General features: G+C 34.3%; 1 long non-coding RNA gene across 1 annotated transcript; it reads right to left on the bottom strand.

The window, feature by feature from the left end:
* Positions 1-7,905: 7,905 nt before the first annotated feature.
* LOC107799824 (uncharacterized) lies at positions 7,906-12,125 on the bottom strand. The gene is made up of 3 exons (XR_001651222.2): positions 11,850-12,125; positions 10,442-10,530; positions 7,906-8,136 (listed from the first exon to the last, which is right to left on the bottom strand). It is a non-coding gene; the product is annotated as an uncharacterized LOC107799824 (long non-coding RNA).
* Between the last annotated feature and the right edge of the window lie 4,849 nt (positions 12,126-16,974).

The raw sequence follows: 16,974 nt of genomic DNA, 5'->3' as shown, positions 1-16,974 counted from the left end.
ACTAAACCTGGTTTTTGCAAATAATAACTCCTCTTTCATCAACTCAACGTCACATACAAGAAGCAAAATTCTTAAGTTTGCATGTTTCGAATCCATACCATATTAATAATTAAACAACCTTTAACAGACTAAACATGAAATATTTGTAACTTTAAATCCTCAACCAGATACACTAGAATACAACCTCAACTATAAATGTAATGGAAAGCATGATGTTACAAATAACTTTAACATATTTACATTCTTAAACAAATGCAACATTCATTTTTAGGCAATTTCAAATGTAGTCATGCTCCAATAATTCAAAAATGAGTTCACATCTTCATTAATGTGAAAGAATCTGTAATACATGGTTAAAGAGTTACTTGGGTCACAGAATTATAAAAAAAAATACAGCAGTGAAATAAACAGAAATAACAGTAGAAACAGCCCAGAAAACCAACAAGGATGCTTGAAACTAGTAGCTAAACAACTTCACAAATTGCCTAAGGGGTCTTTCTATTTTTCTCGAAAGTTTTGCACTCTAAGAAACACTCACAAAGCTCACAATTTTAGCTTACTAAAGGATGCTTTAGCTGCTGATTTATGCCCTCTTTTGACAGATTTTTCAACAAAATCTGCCCCAAATATTCAAAATACAAGACTTTTTAGTTCAATTTTGTCCAAAAAAAGAGTATTTTCACCAAAGTCTGCTCTTACTATTCAAAAGATAGACTTAGGTTCAAAAGCTGTCATAAAGTAGTATTTTTCACCAAACAAATGACTTTTGAGTTTTGTACTCCAAAGTCTTTGAACAATAAAAAAAATACCAACCATGTACTCAAGTATTCAGCTTTAACTAAATCAGTACCAACCTACTTGCTCAAAAAATAATTAAAAAAATAAGAATATGACCTAACTAGACTTAACAATTTGGACTATTAATCAACAAGAGAAATTAGAACTTAACAACTAAAATCAAAGCAAGCAGAACACATGTTAATAATGAAACAACTAGCGAAGTCGATTAAGTTAAACGACGACAAAATCAAAAACTAGATTGAATATTAAACTAAAATGAACACTAACAAAATTTTAATTAAAACAAAAACATTAAATCTGATATTTTCTTTTTCATTTTCTCCAGTAGAGGAAGGTTCTCTCTTTATTCTTTTGAGGGACAAGAAAACATCCAGGTACTTGATAGGAAAACTACCATTTTTTTTATTCCTCTTCAATGATCTGGAATTTCTGCGAGGAGCTCTGTACGAGAGGAAGCACTGGCTCTTATCGAAATTGACCTTTTGGCCATTACAACATTACAATCAGCTTCTTACTTCACCAATCGCAAAAAAAAAAAAAAACAAGGACGGGGAGAAAGGAAATCGATTTTACCCAACTTCGAATACAGAAGCAGTGGTGGCGCAGCGGTAGTAAGGGGTGGCCGGGAAATTTATCGCCAGAGTTTTGGGGTGGAATTGACATCAATGGGTAGATCTTGAGGATCTCTATCCGTTGATGTAGGTATTGCGAGGTGGTAGTGGCCGGAGCTTCAAATATTTGGGCAAAAAAGTGATGGCTAGTATTTCCTAGATCTAAATTTCGTAGATTTTGAGGGTGTTTTCAAGGATTTGGTTTGGAGATATAGAAAGAGGAGGTTGTGAAGATTACACAGTGTAAATGTGGGGGTGTTTGAAAATGGTCCGCAGCCGGTGGGCGATTTTTGGCGACGGCAGAGGGGCGGCGGCTAGGGAGAAAGAGAGAGTGAAGAAAGAGAGAGAGAAGAGAGAGGAAGGAGAAAAGAATTATGGGTGAAAATGGGGGCAATTTTCAGATTTTTGATGCTTTAAATACCTCATTCAGAGAGCGAATGAGAGCTATTGGATCAAGATGAAATAGATGGGTAAGATTTGATCTTGCTTTATTTATTACAACGACGTAGTTTTATTATGAAACTACGTCATTTGAACCCTCCTCTGGTAGCCCCATTTGGACTGGGTTTGTGGGTTCTTTGGGCTTCTGAGTTTGGGCCAATTTTGGCTCAATTTCAATTAAAATACACTAGCCCAATCCCGTAATCCCTAATTATACTATAATATTATTTAGTCTTAAAGAAAATATACAAGTAAAAAGAAAATTCTTTAAAGATGCAAACTAAAATATACAAATAAAAAGTAAAAAATATTTTGGTACTTTTTAATTAAACTCACATAAAAATGCGCAAATAAGTTCAAAGAAAAAAAACTAAAATAGCTAAAATCATCCAAAAGTTATTCTTTTTTTTTTTGGAAAAATCGTGCAAAAATTAGGTATTCACAGCTGCCCCTCTTTACTCGAGAACATGAAAAATTTCTATGCAAAGATAGTGAATGCCATGACTAACTCTTGCTCGCCTATGACTCCAATGAGAGCATTTTGAAAAAGGTGACCGAACCTTGCCTCCGAGGTTGCCTACATATCCTTGGCTATAAAAGAATCAGGTCAGTGTAGTTCTGAAAATGTTTTGGTAGATAGGACTACCAGACATTGGAGTTAAGACTGCTACTGCTGTTGTTGCTGTTACTGTCACTTGCTGCTTACATCAAAAGAAAAAGAGAAGATAACTACATATGTTTGCAACCTAAGAGTTACAAAATTCCTATCTATGTGTCTTCAGGAGTCAAATCTTGATTCTTAACCTGCTCTCTTGTGTTGACCATAGATTGAATCTTGACGCCCTTTGAAGAAAAGATTATGACTCAATCTCAGTTGCTTGCTTTCCGGATCAGAATTTGAGAAAATGAAACTTGAGAAGCTGGCAGGGCGCAAATGTTACTGCTTTTAAGATGGTTATTCAAGGTACAATCAAATACCCATTGCTCCCGAAGATGTTGAGAAAATCACATTATCCGCCCTTTCGGAATCTTTGCATATCGAAGAATGCCTTTTGTACTTTGCAATGCACCAACTACTGTTCGGAGGTGCATGATGTCATTCTTTTCAAATTTGAATGGGAAGTGTCTAGAGGTGTTTATGGATGATTTACTCTCTTTGGGGATGACTTCCAGGATTTTTTGAGGAATCTAGAACTTGTACTGAAACATGTCAAGACACGCACCTAGTACTCAACTGAGAAAAGTGTCACTTCATGGTTAAGGATGTGATAGTCTTGGGCCACAAAGTCACAACTGAAGGTATCGAGGTCGACAGAGCTAAGGTAGATGTGATTACTAAGTTCCCACCACCAACTTTAGTGAAGAGCATCATAAGCTTTCTAGGGCATGCATGATTTTATAGAAGGTTCATCAAGAATTTCTCTAGCATCACCAAGCCCTTAACAACATTACTTGCCAAGGATGTGACGTTTGTGTTTGATGTAGAGTGCCTTAGAGCATTTGAGCTGATCAAGAAAAAGCTAGTGACTGCCCCCATAATGGTGACTCCCGACTGGAGCGAAGCTTTTGAGATCATGTGTGATGCAGTGATGTGGCAGTGGGAGCAGTGTTGGGATAGAGAAGAGATAAAATATTCAGACCCATTTACTATGCAAGCCGGACTTTGAATGATGCTCAGGTGAACTATGCTACTACCACAGAGAAGGAGTTCTTTGCATTGGTCTTCGCTTTTGACAAGTTTATATCCTATCTAGTGGGAAGCAAGGTGATAGTACATACTGATCACTCAGCACTGAAATATCTGTTGAGCAAGAAAGAGTCAAAATCGCATCTGATGTGGTGGGTATTGTTGCTGCAAGAGTTTGATCTTGAAATCAAAGACAGGAAGGGCACAGAAAACTAAGTGGATGACCACTTGTCGCGATTGGAGAAACCACATGTTGAAGCGGTGGACATTAGGGAAGAGTTCCCGGATGAGCAAATATTTTCTATTGCAGCGGTCGCTGATAGACCTCCATGGTATGCGGACATAGCCAACTCTTTGTCTAGTGATGGCTACCATATGACCTAACCTCTGACCAGAAGAGGAAGCTGCAAAGCGAGGTAAAAAGCTACTTCTGGAATGACCCCTTTTTTATTTAAATTGTGTGAAGATGGTATTATTCAGAGATGCATACTAGAAGGGGAAATGTGAAGTATATTGTCCCATTGTCATAATGGAGTAGCTGGAGGACACAATGGAGGAAATCAGACGACAGTGAAGGTCATGGAAGCCGATTTTTACTGGCCGTCCCTGTACAAGGAAGCAAGATCCTACGTTGTTGAATTCCATATTGGTATGTGAAGTCTTTGATGTATGGAGCATCAACTTCTTGGGTCCCTTCCACATCGTCCCATTCCTATGAGTACCTAGTAGCCGTTGACTATATCTCCAAGTGGGTCGAGGCAATCCCCGCTAGGACAAACAATGCTCAGTTAGTATGTGAATTTCTTTGGAAGAATATTTTTACCAGTTTTGGAACTCTCGGAGTCATCATCAGTTACAATGGGTTGCATTTTGTCAATAAACAATTTCTCACACTGCTATCTAAATATGGGGTAACTCATAAAATAGGAACCCCATATCATGCTCAAACTAGTGGGCATGTAGAAATAACTAACCGTGAACTCAAAAGAATTCTAGAAAACACGGTTAGTGATTCCAAAAAATATTGGTCAGTAAAGTTAGATGAAGCCTTATGGGTATATAGAACAGCGTTCAAAACAACCATATGGACTTCACCCTTCAAGTTGGTATATGGAAAGTCATGTCACTTACTAGTGGAGATAGAACATAAAGCTTATTGGGCTATTAAATTGCTTAATCTTGATCTTAGTCTTGCAGGTGAGCACAGAATGTCACAATTGAATGACTTGGAGGAATTCAGATTGGACACATATGAGAATGCGCGAATTTTCAAGGAAAAGACGAAGAAATGGCATGACCGTCTGATTAAACCGAAAGAATTTCATAAAGGGGAAAAGGTCTTGCTATACAATAGTAGACTCAGATTGTTCTCCGAAAAATTTAAGTCTAGATGGACTGGACCATATGTGGTGAAACATGTATCACCATATGGAGCGATTGAGGTCCATAACATGGAAGGAACAGAGAGTTTCAAGGTAAATGGGCACATGTTAAAACTATATCTTGCTAGAGAATTTTTTCAGCAATCCTTAAGCATCAAAATCAGTTGAGGATGCGCGGTTGAGTCAAGATGACGACTATAACTCAGAACTACCTCTAACTCTTCTACTAGCTTGATTTTTTTAATTTTTTTTAATTTATTATAGCTTAAACTAGGTAAAGTTTAGTGTATATTATGATTTTGTGGTTGCAGGAAAGTATATATTGTGGAATGGAAGAATTGAGGCTTTAAAAGGTAATTTGTGCGTGTATAGGTGCGCGACCGCGCACCTGGAGGGGTGTACCGCGCATTTGATTGCGCAGAATACGGCGTTAGGAGTTGATTATGACCAACCACTTTTCTAAGGTGGTTATAGTGTTAGGAGCAATTTAGTTTTAGATTTGCTCGGGACGAGCAAAAGCTAAGTGTGTGGGTATTTGATGAGCTTAAAATTACTCAATATTTATGCCCGCTTTATGTCTTTGATTTGGTTGATTCGATAGAGATTTGGTATAATATGTTGCCTTTCAGTGCAGGTGGTGCAGAGGAGATCAATGGAAGAATAGTGCACCAAGTGGGAGGAAAACAAGTTGAGCAATAAAAAATTCTCATGCATTGCCGCACATGAGCAACCCCAAATGCGCACCTGAGTGTGCAAGTGCCACAAAAGTCTGCCAGAGGTGCGCGATCATACTCCCAGGTGCACGGCCGCACACGTCCGTCTCCGGGAATTCTAGTCAGGCCTATTTTTATAAATCTGGAGGCATCCTCCTAACCTATATGAAGCCTAGCTCGTCCCAAAAACTAGGTATTTGGGATTTTGGAGCAAATTTTGGAGAGAAGTAGGCAAGGAAACAACATAGACTCTGAATACTTCATCTGAATCATTCAATACGAAAGTTTGTTTGATTTTGGGGATTATAATATTTTCTTGTTCTCTTAATACTCTTGTGATGAACAACTTCTCTACTATGGAATAATCTTTCTTATGGTTATTGACGGATATTGTGATTTGACTATTGTTTTGGGTTTGCTTTCTGTTAGTTGCCTGAATTCATTGAATGAGTTTCTAATTGAATTGCAAGGTTAATTATGGTTTTACTTTAATCGAAAGAGAATTATTGCTGCAATTCACATTATGTTATCTTATTTGGGTTGATTTCACGACTCTCATAGGTAATCGAAAGAGCTTGTAGAATTATCAATTGACCCAATTTAGAAGAATAGTTGAGAGACGTTCTTTGTAAGATCATTCATTCAACGCATTCTTGCATATATTCACAGCTGTCACACCTCTTTGTTCCCATGCAACCCTATTACGAATTTGAGTTGGAAGAGTTTTTTCAATTAAAGTGACGTTTTGAAAAGAGATTATTTATTATTTAGAGTCGCCACTTGGAATTAAGTTTTGGTGTTCCAAGTCACCTTTTTTTTTTAATCCCTTATCAAACGGAAGGTTTGGCTCTTTATTTATGGTCTACAAAAACAGAAGACTGAGTAAGGAATTCTGTTGACCGATGGAAAGGTATAAGGCACCCCTCGAGTCCCGTGGTTCTAACACGATCGCTTTCATTGACTCATGTCCGACTTAATTCAATTCTTGGCCATTCTTGTATTTTTTCGGTTATGGCTTGTCTATTAACACTCCACTTAATTTATTATATTTTATTAATTATTTTGACCTAGATGCGGTACACACACAAGGCATTCCTTTGAAGGTAGATGTTAAACCAAAGTACGGAATGTACACATGGTTAAAACATAATTATTTTAAATTTAAAGGCATCGAGACGCGAGAATGCGCACATGATCCTTTTATTACTTAAGCATATCAATCCAATGTTAACACATGAGCTAATATTTAAAGTACATCTAAAACTTTTAAGCGTATTTAAAGTATTCCATTTATTAGTCTCTTTCTTATCCAATGCATATATTTGTATATTTTTAAATACTTTTTTCTTATTGCAACGATTCTTGAATTAGTTCGTGACTCATCTCACTCTCCCACAATTATTCCTTTATTCTAATAATAATTTTTTTTATAGCGAGCTTTGAATTAATTAGCAACCCGCATTTATCTATTAATAGGCCTTTAAATGTGTATAGAGCCAATTAGTTATATATATATATATATATTCTCCATTGAATCTATTCTCGGTGAGAACGTGAAAGAAATATACTCCACAGTTTAATATGAAACATCTGGTTAATTTACAAAGAAAAATTATGATAATAAAACAAAAAATAATTATTCAAATGAAGTTGATAAAATGAAGATAAAACTCATGAAAATTCCAATTTATTCTTCATCAGTGAAACAAAGAAGAAGTCTATATCCGTAGACTAATTTAAGATAGTTAATCATAATACTAATATAACTTACCGTAAGTTAAAGGCATAGAAAATTAATACAATTGACAAGATTTTTTATTTTTATTTTTTAAGTTATTCCTACTAAAATTAACACCTGAAATTTTTTAGTTTTCATGGCTAAGTAGTTAATATTTGTAAACATATACTCCATTCGTTTCAAATTAGATGAGATACTTTCTTTTTTAGTCTGTTCCAAAATAAATGACACATTTCTAAATTTGGAAATAACTCAACTTTAAATTCTTCATTTTACCCATTTTACCCTTAATGAGAAGCTTTTATAACCACACAAATGTCATGGCCCTACAAAGCTTTTACCCCTTAAACTTTTAAGACCACAAGTTTCAAAAGTCAACTTCTTTTTTCTTAAACTCCGTGGCGAGTCAAACTGCCTCGTCTAAATTGAAACGGAGGGAGTACTCAAAGAAGAAAAACTTTTCTTAATATATAAGAAACTTACTACAATCTTTAAGGAAAAAGTAATATACTTACCCGTGCGATGCGCGGAGAATATTAAATAAAAGTAATTTCACAAAATTCCTATCTTACCAATATTGTTATTTTCACTACTTTATTGTTGGAGTTTCTTGCGGCCCTAATTCTACTATACTGCATTATAAGCTACTTTACTTTGCATATCACAAGCAATGAAGTTTACATTTGCATAAAATTATTTTAACCTTTGAATGCAGAAATATTTTTGAGAAGCTCCATGCATTCTTCATATTGGCAAGGAAATCCTGCAAGAATAGTCATGCTAATTGGACTTCAACTGTGCAATTTCAAGTACAAAAGAAGGACTGTGATTTAGAAAAATGATGGAAAATAAATGATTTTAGCGGATAAATCATTTTGGTAACCATGTCAAACTTGTCAATCAAAAAAATATAGAGGGATGTTACTGATACTTAGTTTATCATATAAAGTTAGTTGCTGCATATAAACACCAGTGCATAATATTCATTTACCTCAAATAAACCTGCATAACACTCGGTAGAAAATAAATCCAAAGCATATGACAACATCAAACTCTTACTAATTCTCACAACAATTTAAAAGATCTATTCTTCTCCCTAAGACATAATTTTATATATTAAAACACTCAGCAACAACACTGTATTTCAGAAAGTTTAGTACATCTCCAATTTTTGCAAAGCAGCTATAAAGATATTATTCATTCATCCAAAACTGCAGATCTCCATTTCAAAGTGTCCGGATATCATCGGCACTGGTCGACTGAGCGGATGCCATGTAACCTCCAACACCAACCTTGTTCTACACTTTTAATGTATGTACCTTTTGGCATGACCATAACCATTTGTTGATGATTTATTTCCTCAAGATTATGTTGTTCAATCTTATGTTCAAATTAAAAACTTCAAAATCAGCCTCTAACCCAACAATGAGAAGGATGACTTTAATTTTTATGTTTCTGCGTCTCTGTCGCGAAACAGAGAAAATAACTCGATATAAATGGGATAGACAAAAATTGTTAAAGCAAAATCAGTTTTAAACAAAAGAGTCTTGAAAGTAAAAAGTCATATATGATAACTAAATAAAAAATAGTTATTAAGCCTCACAAAGTTACTTATAGTATCTCGAAAAGTTATTCACAATACATAATAACTGGACTTGTATATAAGTAAGAAAGACGTAGATTTAAGACTTAAGTTTGTAAACAATATCATCACCTTACTTTTCTTATCAAGCCACTTAAGAATATAAGAATATGTGTGAAGACTAATATTTGTTGTTGTCTCTACACAAACGCTTTTCCAGAATTGTTTTCCAACAACAACAACAACAAAATCAGCCAAAGAGAAAAAAGGATATCCAAAGAGAGCTGATGATAGAAGAAATTATGGAAAGGAAGAATGTAAGTGAAATATTGATTTTGCATGTCTAAAATATAAGGTAAGTGATATACTTATAGAAATATAATGAATAAACTTCCATAATGTTCACAGTACATATGCCAAAAGCAAGTCAAAAATGGAAGAACCTAATAATAATGAATATTAATCTGGTTGCGGAACGTAAAAAGCTAATGCAGTTCCATCACGAGGTGCATCTTTCTCAAATACAACTTTGTGCATTTGAATGTCCTTGAGACCGTGAAAATATCTAGTAAAAACAAAATCCCCACGTACATATATAGTGACGTATTAGTCTAATATTTTTTTAAATAAAACTACTTGGAACATTACAATGCTAATTTTCCTTCTACTTGTTTGAACTTGCAACTTACATTGAACATCATAGAGCGACCTCAAAGGCTCCACAAATTCACTACACGTTCATATTCACACACAACTAATACAGTAAACACATAAACGCAAACCTTTTCTTCATAAGGAGACACCAAAATTGTAAATTTCTCTGTACATATACAATTCAACCTAAACCATTGCCTATTCGGTTATTTCATAACCATTTACTCATCAACCTCCTTCTCACCTATTTTCATGGTTGTTCAGTCACATCTTTCGACCGAACAACTTTATTTACTATAGCACTATCACGCCACTTTATAGTTTAGCGATTCAAACCATCTTTCTTTTTTCGCATATAAAACATCAATCACTGATTTGAAATGAAGGCATCTTATATCATTTGTTTTTCTATACTTGTACAATATTGGTCTTTTTTGAGTTTGTGGGATATATATGAAGTTGAGTTTGAATTTAAAGGATGTTGCGTACTTAAACTTAGTGTCAGTCATTATTGGGATTGTATGAAATACTTCCTTTTGTCCTCACTTGCATTTAGATCAATCTTCTGCATCTTAAGGATTGTTTTATTTCCAGCAGCGATCCAACATTAAAATATAGAGAGAGTTTTATGTTTCAAGCTTTTATGAACGAAAGCTCAAGCGTCATATTTGAAATCCTATTTCATAGATCTTCAAAGTAGTACTTGCCAAGGTAATTCATTTTATTTCGCGTATAAACACTTGTATTGTATAGCGGAAAACATAGATTCAAAGCATTTTATGAAATAGAGTTAAAATCTGTTGATTCTAAAGAATCTTTTTTTGTCTCTTACCTTGTTACCACGACCTTCACATGAGTCTCTTCTTGCATTCACAATGTTAGAGTACCACATCGATCCTGTATTTATCTAAGAAGTTGAACCTGCCAATTCATAAAAATAAATAACCATTTTTGTTTAATGCCATAAATGGATAAATCAATATACGACAAATATATAAGAAATATACGACAACAAAGGTAAATCTACATCTCATTTTTTTTCTTTTTCCAGTTAAATATCCAAAAAAACTTCAAACACATTTTTTGAGGTAAATTTGGTGAATGATTGAGCCAATTAAGATGCACAAAAGGACATATAAAGTTTCAAGATCAAAACTAATAGGAGTTAAAACAAATAATATATTTCTTACACAAAACAAATATATATATATATCAATTACAATATATAGTGTGTGTGTGTGTGTGTGTGTGTGTGTGTGTGTGTGTGTGTGTGTGTGTATTTCAATTTATGTGCATATTGAAATGGAAAGACTGATTCCATCATTCATCAAATTTCCAGGTATGGCAGATGAGGCTGTAAGTACCAGTTAATCATTACTTAAATGTATCCCTTTTGTCATAAATATATTAAACCCTTGAATATAAACCATCTATGCCACAAGTTAGAAATGGAAATGTTAAAAACCAATAAAAGTTTGCATAAGTTATGTAGCAAATTATAGAGTGACAATCAGCCAATGGAATTATCATCATAGGAATGCTCCAAATGAATCTCTAATAAGCAATATATGAGCATGTGTACTGAAAAAAGGTAAATGCTTAGCCACTACTCAGGGTAACTATTCTGAAGCAAATGCAATGTCTACCTAGTAGCAATTCAAAGGCCAATTTTTCTTGGTCCAGGAGAATTATTGAGGCCACTAACTTGCATTTATCAACTTTCTGGTTCAAGTGAGGATGAAATGAACAAATATATGATCACTAAATGGTAAAAAATTCACTGAGTATATTGTACACGGCAGATAACATACAAAATCGGATGAAGAGCCTCATTCAATAAAAGAACACTGAGTACTTTGTAAAAATTTCCCGATCACATAAACCTATATCAATGAAATAACATTTATCAAAATACATGTAACAGAAGATTTTGCCTTTCTTTTTATTACAGTCATTGCTAGCACACACAAATGGATATATTGTGAAGTGATGTTTGAGGAGAAATACTCTGAATCTCTGCTTAACACCTTTCTTCATTCGTCTTCTATCCTTTTGTCTGTTATACAATGAATCATTGAAAAGTTTCTTATCATCATTCAACTCAATATTTTTGGCGAAAAGTCAAAATCGTGTGTCATATTTGGATATACTAAAATTCAATTCAAATTTCAAATAGAAGATAAATCAAATCTGTAAAAAGGAGAACAAAGACAAAGAACTTGTTTTCTATTTGACAATACCTACAACCATCAATTGGGTCGTCTTCTTTCGCAATTTGTCACCGGCATGTTGGTTCTTCGATATATTCATCATTTGTATAAATTTCTTGCCGTTCATATCAATGAAATAGTAGAACAATCTATGGTTCTTCCATCTGGTCATCTTGATGAAATTAGATGAGTTTTAAACTTCTCCAAAGAAGAGAAGAGATAAACTAATATCTGCGGCAGTTTTTGCTGTGTTAATTTGTTATCCTTTTAGTGCGCTTGATTTTGCAATTTCGTGGGATCATGGAGGTTTTTTATCTTTTAATTTAATTTAATGAAGTAATATAGAATTAAGCTACGGGTTTCTAACAAAGAAGTAGGGAAAAAAGAAGAGAAAAAACTAAGGAAAACGTGGGGGATCCATTTTTTGGAATTGGAGTAATTATATTTTTTTTAGTTTTGAGTTTTAAAAATTATCTGTCCAAAATATGCGTGACTTCACAAAACTCCAATAACTGAATTGGTTAATTATTTAAAAAAATAAGTTTTTTTCTATTTTAATTTTTTTTTTTGAGTCTCCAAATTTATTGGAGTTTTATCCTAAAACATGGCACATGTTGATATCTCGTTGTGACACTTGGCATAATATCATGGCTTTGCTTCTCCTTTTATATATTAATAGATTTTTTTTTTGAATCTCCAAATTTATTGGAGTTTTGTCCTAAAACATGACACATGATATCTCGTTGTGACACTTGGCGTAATATCATGGCTTTACTTTTCCTTTATACATTAATAGATTATGGCCTATTCACAAGAATGACCAAAAAAAGTAAAATGAATATCATAGCACAATTTGTGCAAGCTTAACTGACCACTAAATTAACACTAGGCAAACATTTATACCATCACCGTAGTCATTTTAGCCTTAATCTCTTATGAATTCTCTCTTTTTTAGTCTTTCACTAAATAAACTAAATGATAATAATTATTCAGAAACATATGCTCAAAAAGGAAAATAACAGATTAAGGAAATAAATTACTAATACAGGGAACCAAATCCTAATGCTCTGAATTTATTCAAAGAAAACTAAGAAATAGCAGTGAAGAAGGATAGAATCAAAACCTTAGCAAAAGAGTTCCAGCAATACAAGAAAAAGAACTAGTACAAACTCCAATCCAATACTGAAACTCAGGCCGGACAAAGTAGCAGCAACTTTGAACTCGAAGTCACGAACGGAAACTCGACCTACTAATCACACGAGAATTTCTCAAACTTTTATCTAGAAAAACTCTCTTTCCTTTTATTTTTGAATCTTCTCTTTTCCTTCCTCTCACTTTTCACGTTCTTTTTCTTCTTCAAAAATCCCCCCTTTGAATGATTAGATTTTTTCTCTATATATGGGAGTTGTGCAGGTGGTTAAAATAAATATGGGTGATCGTGTGTGTGTGTGCCAGTGATTGTGAGAGACGTAAAAGGTGGGGGAAGTTATGGGATAAAAATCTGACGGGTTTGGGAAGAGGGGATCATGGGGTTAGTTAGTTAGGATAGGAAGAAATCTTTGTTTTATAGTATGGTTGGCTAATCAAGAGAAGTTATTAACAAAAGAGAGGTTGATCAGACTTCGTATACCAGTAGATGATGGAATGTGCTGCTTATGTGACGAGAGCAAGGCTGAAAACCAGAGTAAACGCCTCTTTTCTCAGTGTTCGAGGTTTAGGCTTGGGTGTAGTTCCAATTGTAGCATTCAAACAAACATCTGCGAGATGCCATCATGGTTATGTGGGTTCATCTGACACTACCACTCCAACTCCAGAGTAGCAGCAAGGGATGACAAATATGAAATCAAAATTAAATGCACTACTTAACTTATATGAAAGGAACATAGGGAGTATCCCTAAGGAGTTTGCTCACTCATTTTCCACTCCTCCACAGGTATAAGTTCTCTTGCTACATTAAAATTTTAGTTATTTGCTTTTCTTATGGTTCTTTTTTGGCATAAAGTGGTTCCTCCTGATTTTAATTTTTAACAGGCTGTTAGAAATTGAATCTGATTAGTTTATTCCTTTTTAAGCATTTGCGATCGTTGTAAAATAGAAATTCCAGGCTTTAATTTGAAAGAAATCTTCACTATTGAATGTTATGCGTCGTGCAAGCAGAAGTTTTTAGTGGTGTTTGACATGTTGGTTTGATTTAGAAAAGGTTGAATTATATGGTGATATTTCTCCCATTTTTGGTGTGTTCTTTTGTAGTATGTATTTTGAAGTTGGCATCCATGCTTTTGATCATTTGGCTACCTAGATCATTTGGTGATATCTATTGCTGAAACAATAGAAAACAGATATGATCAAGAAAATGTCCTTTTTGTTGTAGTTATAATCTTGGGCTATGTAACAGGAATTTCTGAATTATTCTTGCTCTTATATTTGATGAAGGAAAATTGGAGGAACATGTACTGGAGAGCAGTAGACAGAATTGTGTTGAAAATAGTAAACCGTGGGTCATTATATATATGACAGCAGTCTTTGAGTTCAATTTTCACTTTAAAGGTTTGGTTACTGGAGCAGCCATCAATATTTTTTTTCTTTCTTTTAGCTAAAGCCAGAGAAGTTAAAATGAAAATATTTTCTGAACGTGGAAATAAGGATTGAATTCTAGGAAAGGAAAAGAGAAAGACATTCTTGTTACGTTGTAGTACTGAAGAACCAGTCTTAACAGAATATAGTCCTACTCTTATAATCAGATTACAAAGTTCTGTTTTCTTAATGTTCTTTCATAGCTAGGTCTTGATGTTTATATTCCCAATAATGCTAAATATGTGCTGCTTTTCTTTTTTTTAGTTATGTACTTTTCCTTTTTTTTTTTCGGGCACCAGATTTAGAAAGTGGTGCACCATCACCAATTGAACCAAGAAGATCTTTAGATGAAAGTAGCAATAATGATCATCCAAGTGTTAATTAGTGATTATTTTGTAGGATCAACTATGAATCTTTTGGATATTACTGTTGAAATACTCTTTGAAATATTAATATTTTGATGATGTAATTTGGTATACTTGTGTTTTATATAAGGTAAAATACATAATTTGCCACCTAACCTATGGCCCAAGTCCCCCTTACACACTTTCTGCGGACGATAATCATATTACACACGCAACCTTTCTAAAGTGTATCTAGTACACAGCTCTTTTGACCAGGTCCCGTAAAAAGTTCCTCCATGTATTTCACGCATTTGACTTTAGTTTATAAACTTGACCCACTTATTTTTAACCCCTTATATTATATTAACCAATCCGAACATACCCGACCCATCTGTTAAAAAGGGTTAAACCTAATTTACCCCAAGTTAACTCTCATTTCTCCATACATCTCTAAGAAGCGCTAGTGAAGGCGATTCCGGTGACTATCTCAAGCGAGGCTTTCATCTTGTATGGGAGGTGGATTTATGCGATTTTAGGTTAGTAATTTTCTTCTCCTTGCATTGCCCGTTTATTTTAGTAGTGGGTGGATTGAACCTAGGAGTTTTTCGAGATTTCTTCTATTTGCTTTAGGGTTTTCAGACTTTTTAAAAGGGAAATCTTTTGTCATTGTCGATATTACTGTAAAGTTGTCATGTTGTTGCCTTTACAAAGAGTTTTATATAAAAAGATTTACTTTGTGTTTGCAAATCGTGTGCAAAGTTAGGGTTTAAGTGATTATTGTAATAGCATTGCTTTGAACAATGTGATATGCTCTTGTCTTTGTCTCCACTTTTGTAATCTGTATTTCTTTATTTTCAGTTGTTGCATGTGGCAGTCGATTTATTTGTCCCCTTGTTTGTTTGCAGAAAAATATCTTTAAAATTAATTACACTCAAGTGGTACCATGATTGGGTCTTAGTTTCTGGTAACTTTGCTCGTTATGTGGGGGGTAGATTAGATGTAGATGTGGATTTACTGTCTTTTATTGAACTGATGAACTACACTTAGTTATATGAATTTAAGAATGTGGTTGAGTTGTATATTTATCCAATGGATAGGACAGATAAATTGGTAAATATTCTCACAGATAAGGATATATTAGACATTTGCAATGAATTGGAAGATGGGTATACCTTAGATATTTATGTGACTCATGATGTCCCTTTAAATATTGTTGACATAAATGAGGCTAGTAAAGGAGTTGGTGGGAGTGATAGTGGAGCTTTTAAGAGCACATTAATCTTAGAAGAAGAAGATAGTGAATTTGAACCTGCACCTGCCCCTGCTCCTGCACCTTCAAGAAAACAAGAGAGTGATGTAGATAGTGAATGAGATGATGATGAGGGTGAGGATGACAATGAGAATGATTAACACTTTGATAATCCTGATAGTGATAAGAGTGATGGAGTAGTCTTACATATTCCTGATAATAATGATTATGGATCTGATGTTCATGAAAAATTTGCAAAGTGTAGGGATGAGCTAAGGAAATATAGGAGGAAAAGGAGTTAAAGGCCAAAAGATAGGGGGTGATATTAACCTAGGTGATGCAGGAGTTGATATTAGTTTTGATGAATTAAGAACTGGTAGCAAGCAAAATAGGTACACAGGCTTAGTAGGGACAGATGAGCCTTATTTTGGGTCTTCTGATGCTGGAAGCTTTCCTTCAGATGCTGAAGATGAATTTTATGAAGAACATAAGGAGAAAATTATTGTTAAAAGGAGGAAAAAAGCCCTGATATTTGATTCAACTGTCAAGAAAATAACCCGGGAGTTGGGGCTAATTTTTGAGAGTGTTGATAATTTTAAGTTGGTTGTTACTAAGTATGCAAGTTCAAATTGAAAAGTATATTAATGAACATGGTAGGGTGAGGGTAAAATGCATGCACCCAAAATGTCCATGGCTATTGGCTGCAAGCAAAGATGGCAGATCCAACAATTTTAAGGTAATAAAGTATTGTCTTATCCACAAGTGTTACAGAACAAACAAAAACAAGCTCTGCAACTCGAGATACCTTGCAAAGCATTACAGGGATAAGATTGTGTCTCAACCAAATATGAAAGTTTGGGAGCTGAAGAAACTCATTAAGGATGAACTGGACATGTGTGTTGGTAGATCTACTGTCTATAGAGCTAGAGCAAAAATTCTGAAGGAGATATTAAGTGATGTGCATGTTGAGTTCAAGAGACTCTATAAT

This window comes from Nicotiana tabacum, chromosome 22 (assembly GCF_000715075.1).
Source record: "Nicotiana tabacum cultivar K326 chromosome 22, ASM71507v2, whole genome shotgun sequence".
Classification (NCBI taxonomy): domain Eukaryota; kingdom Viridiplantae; phylum Streptophyta; class Magnoliopsida; order Solanales; family Solanaceae; genus Nicotiana; species Nicotiana tabacum.
Note: the sequence above shows the minus strand (reverse complement) of the source record. Positions and strands in the feature narration are given on the sequence as shown.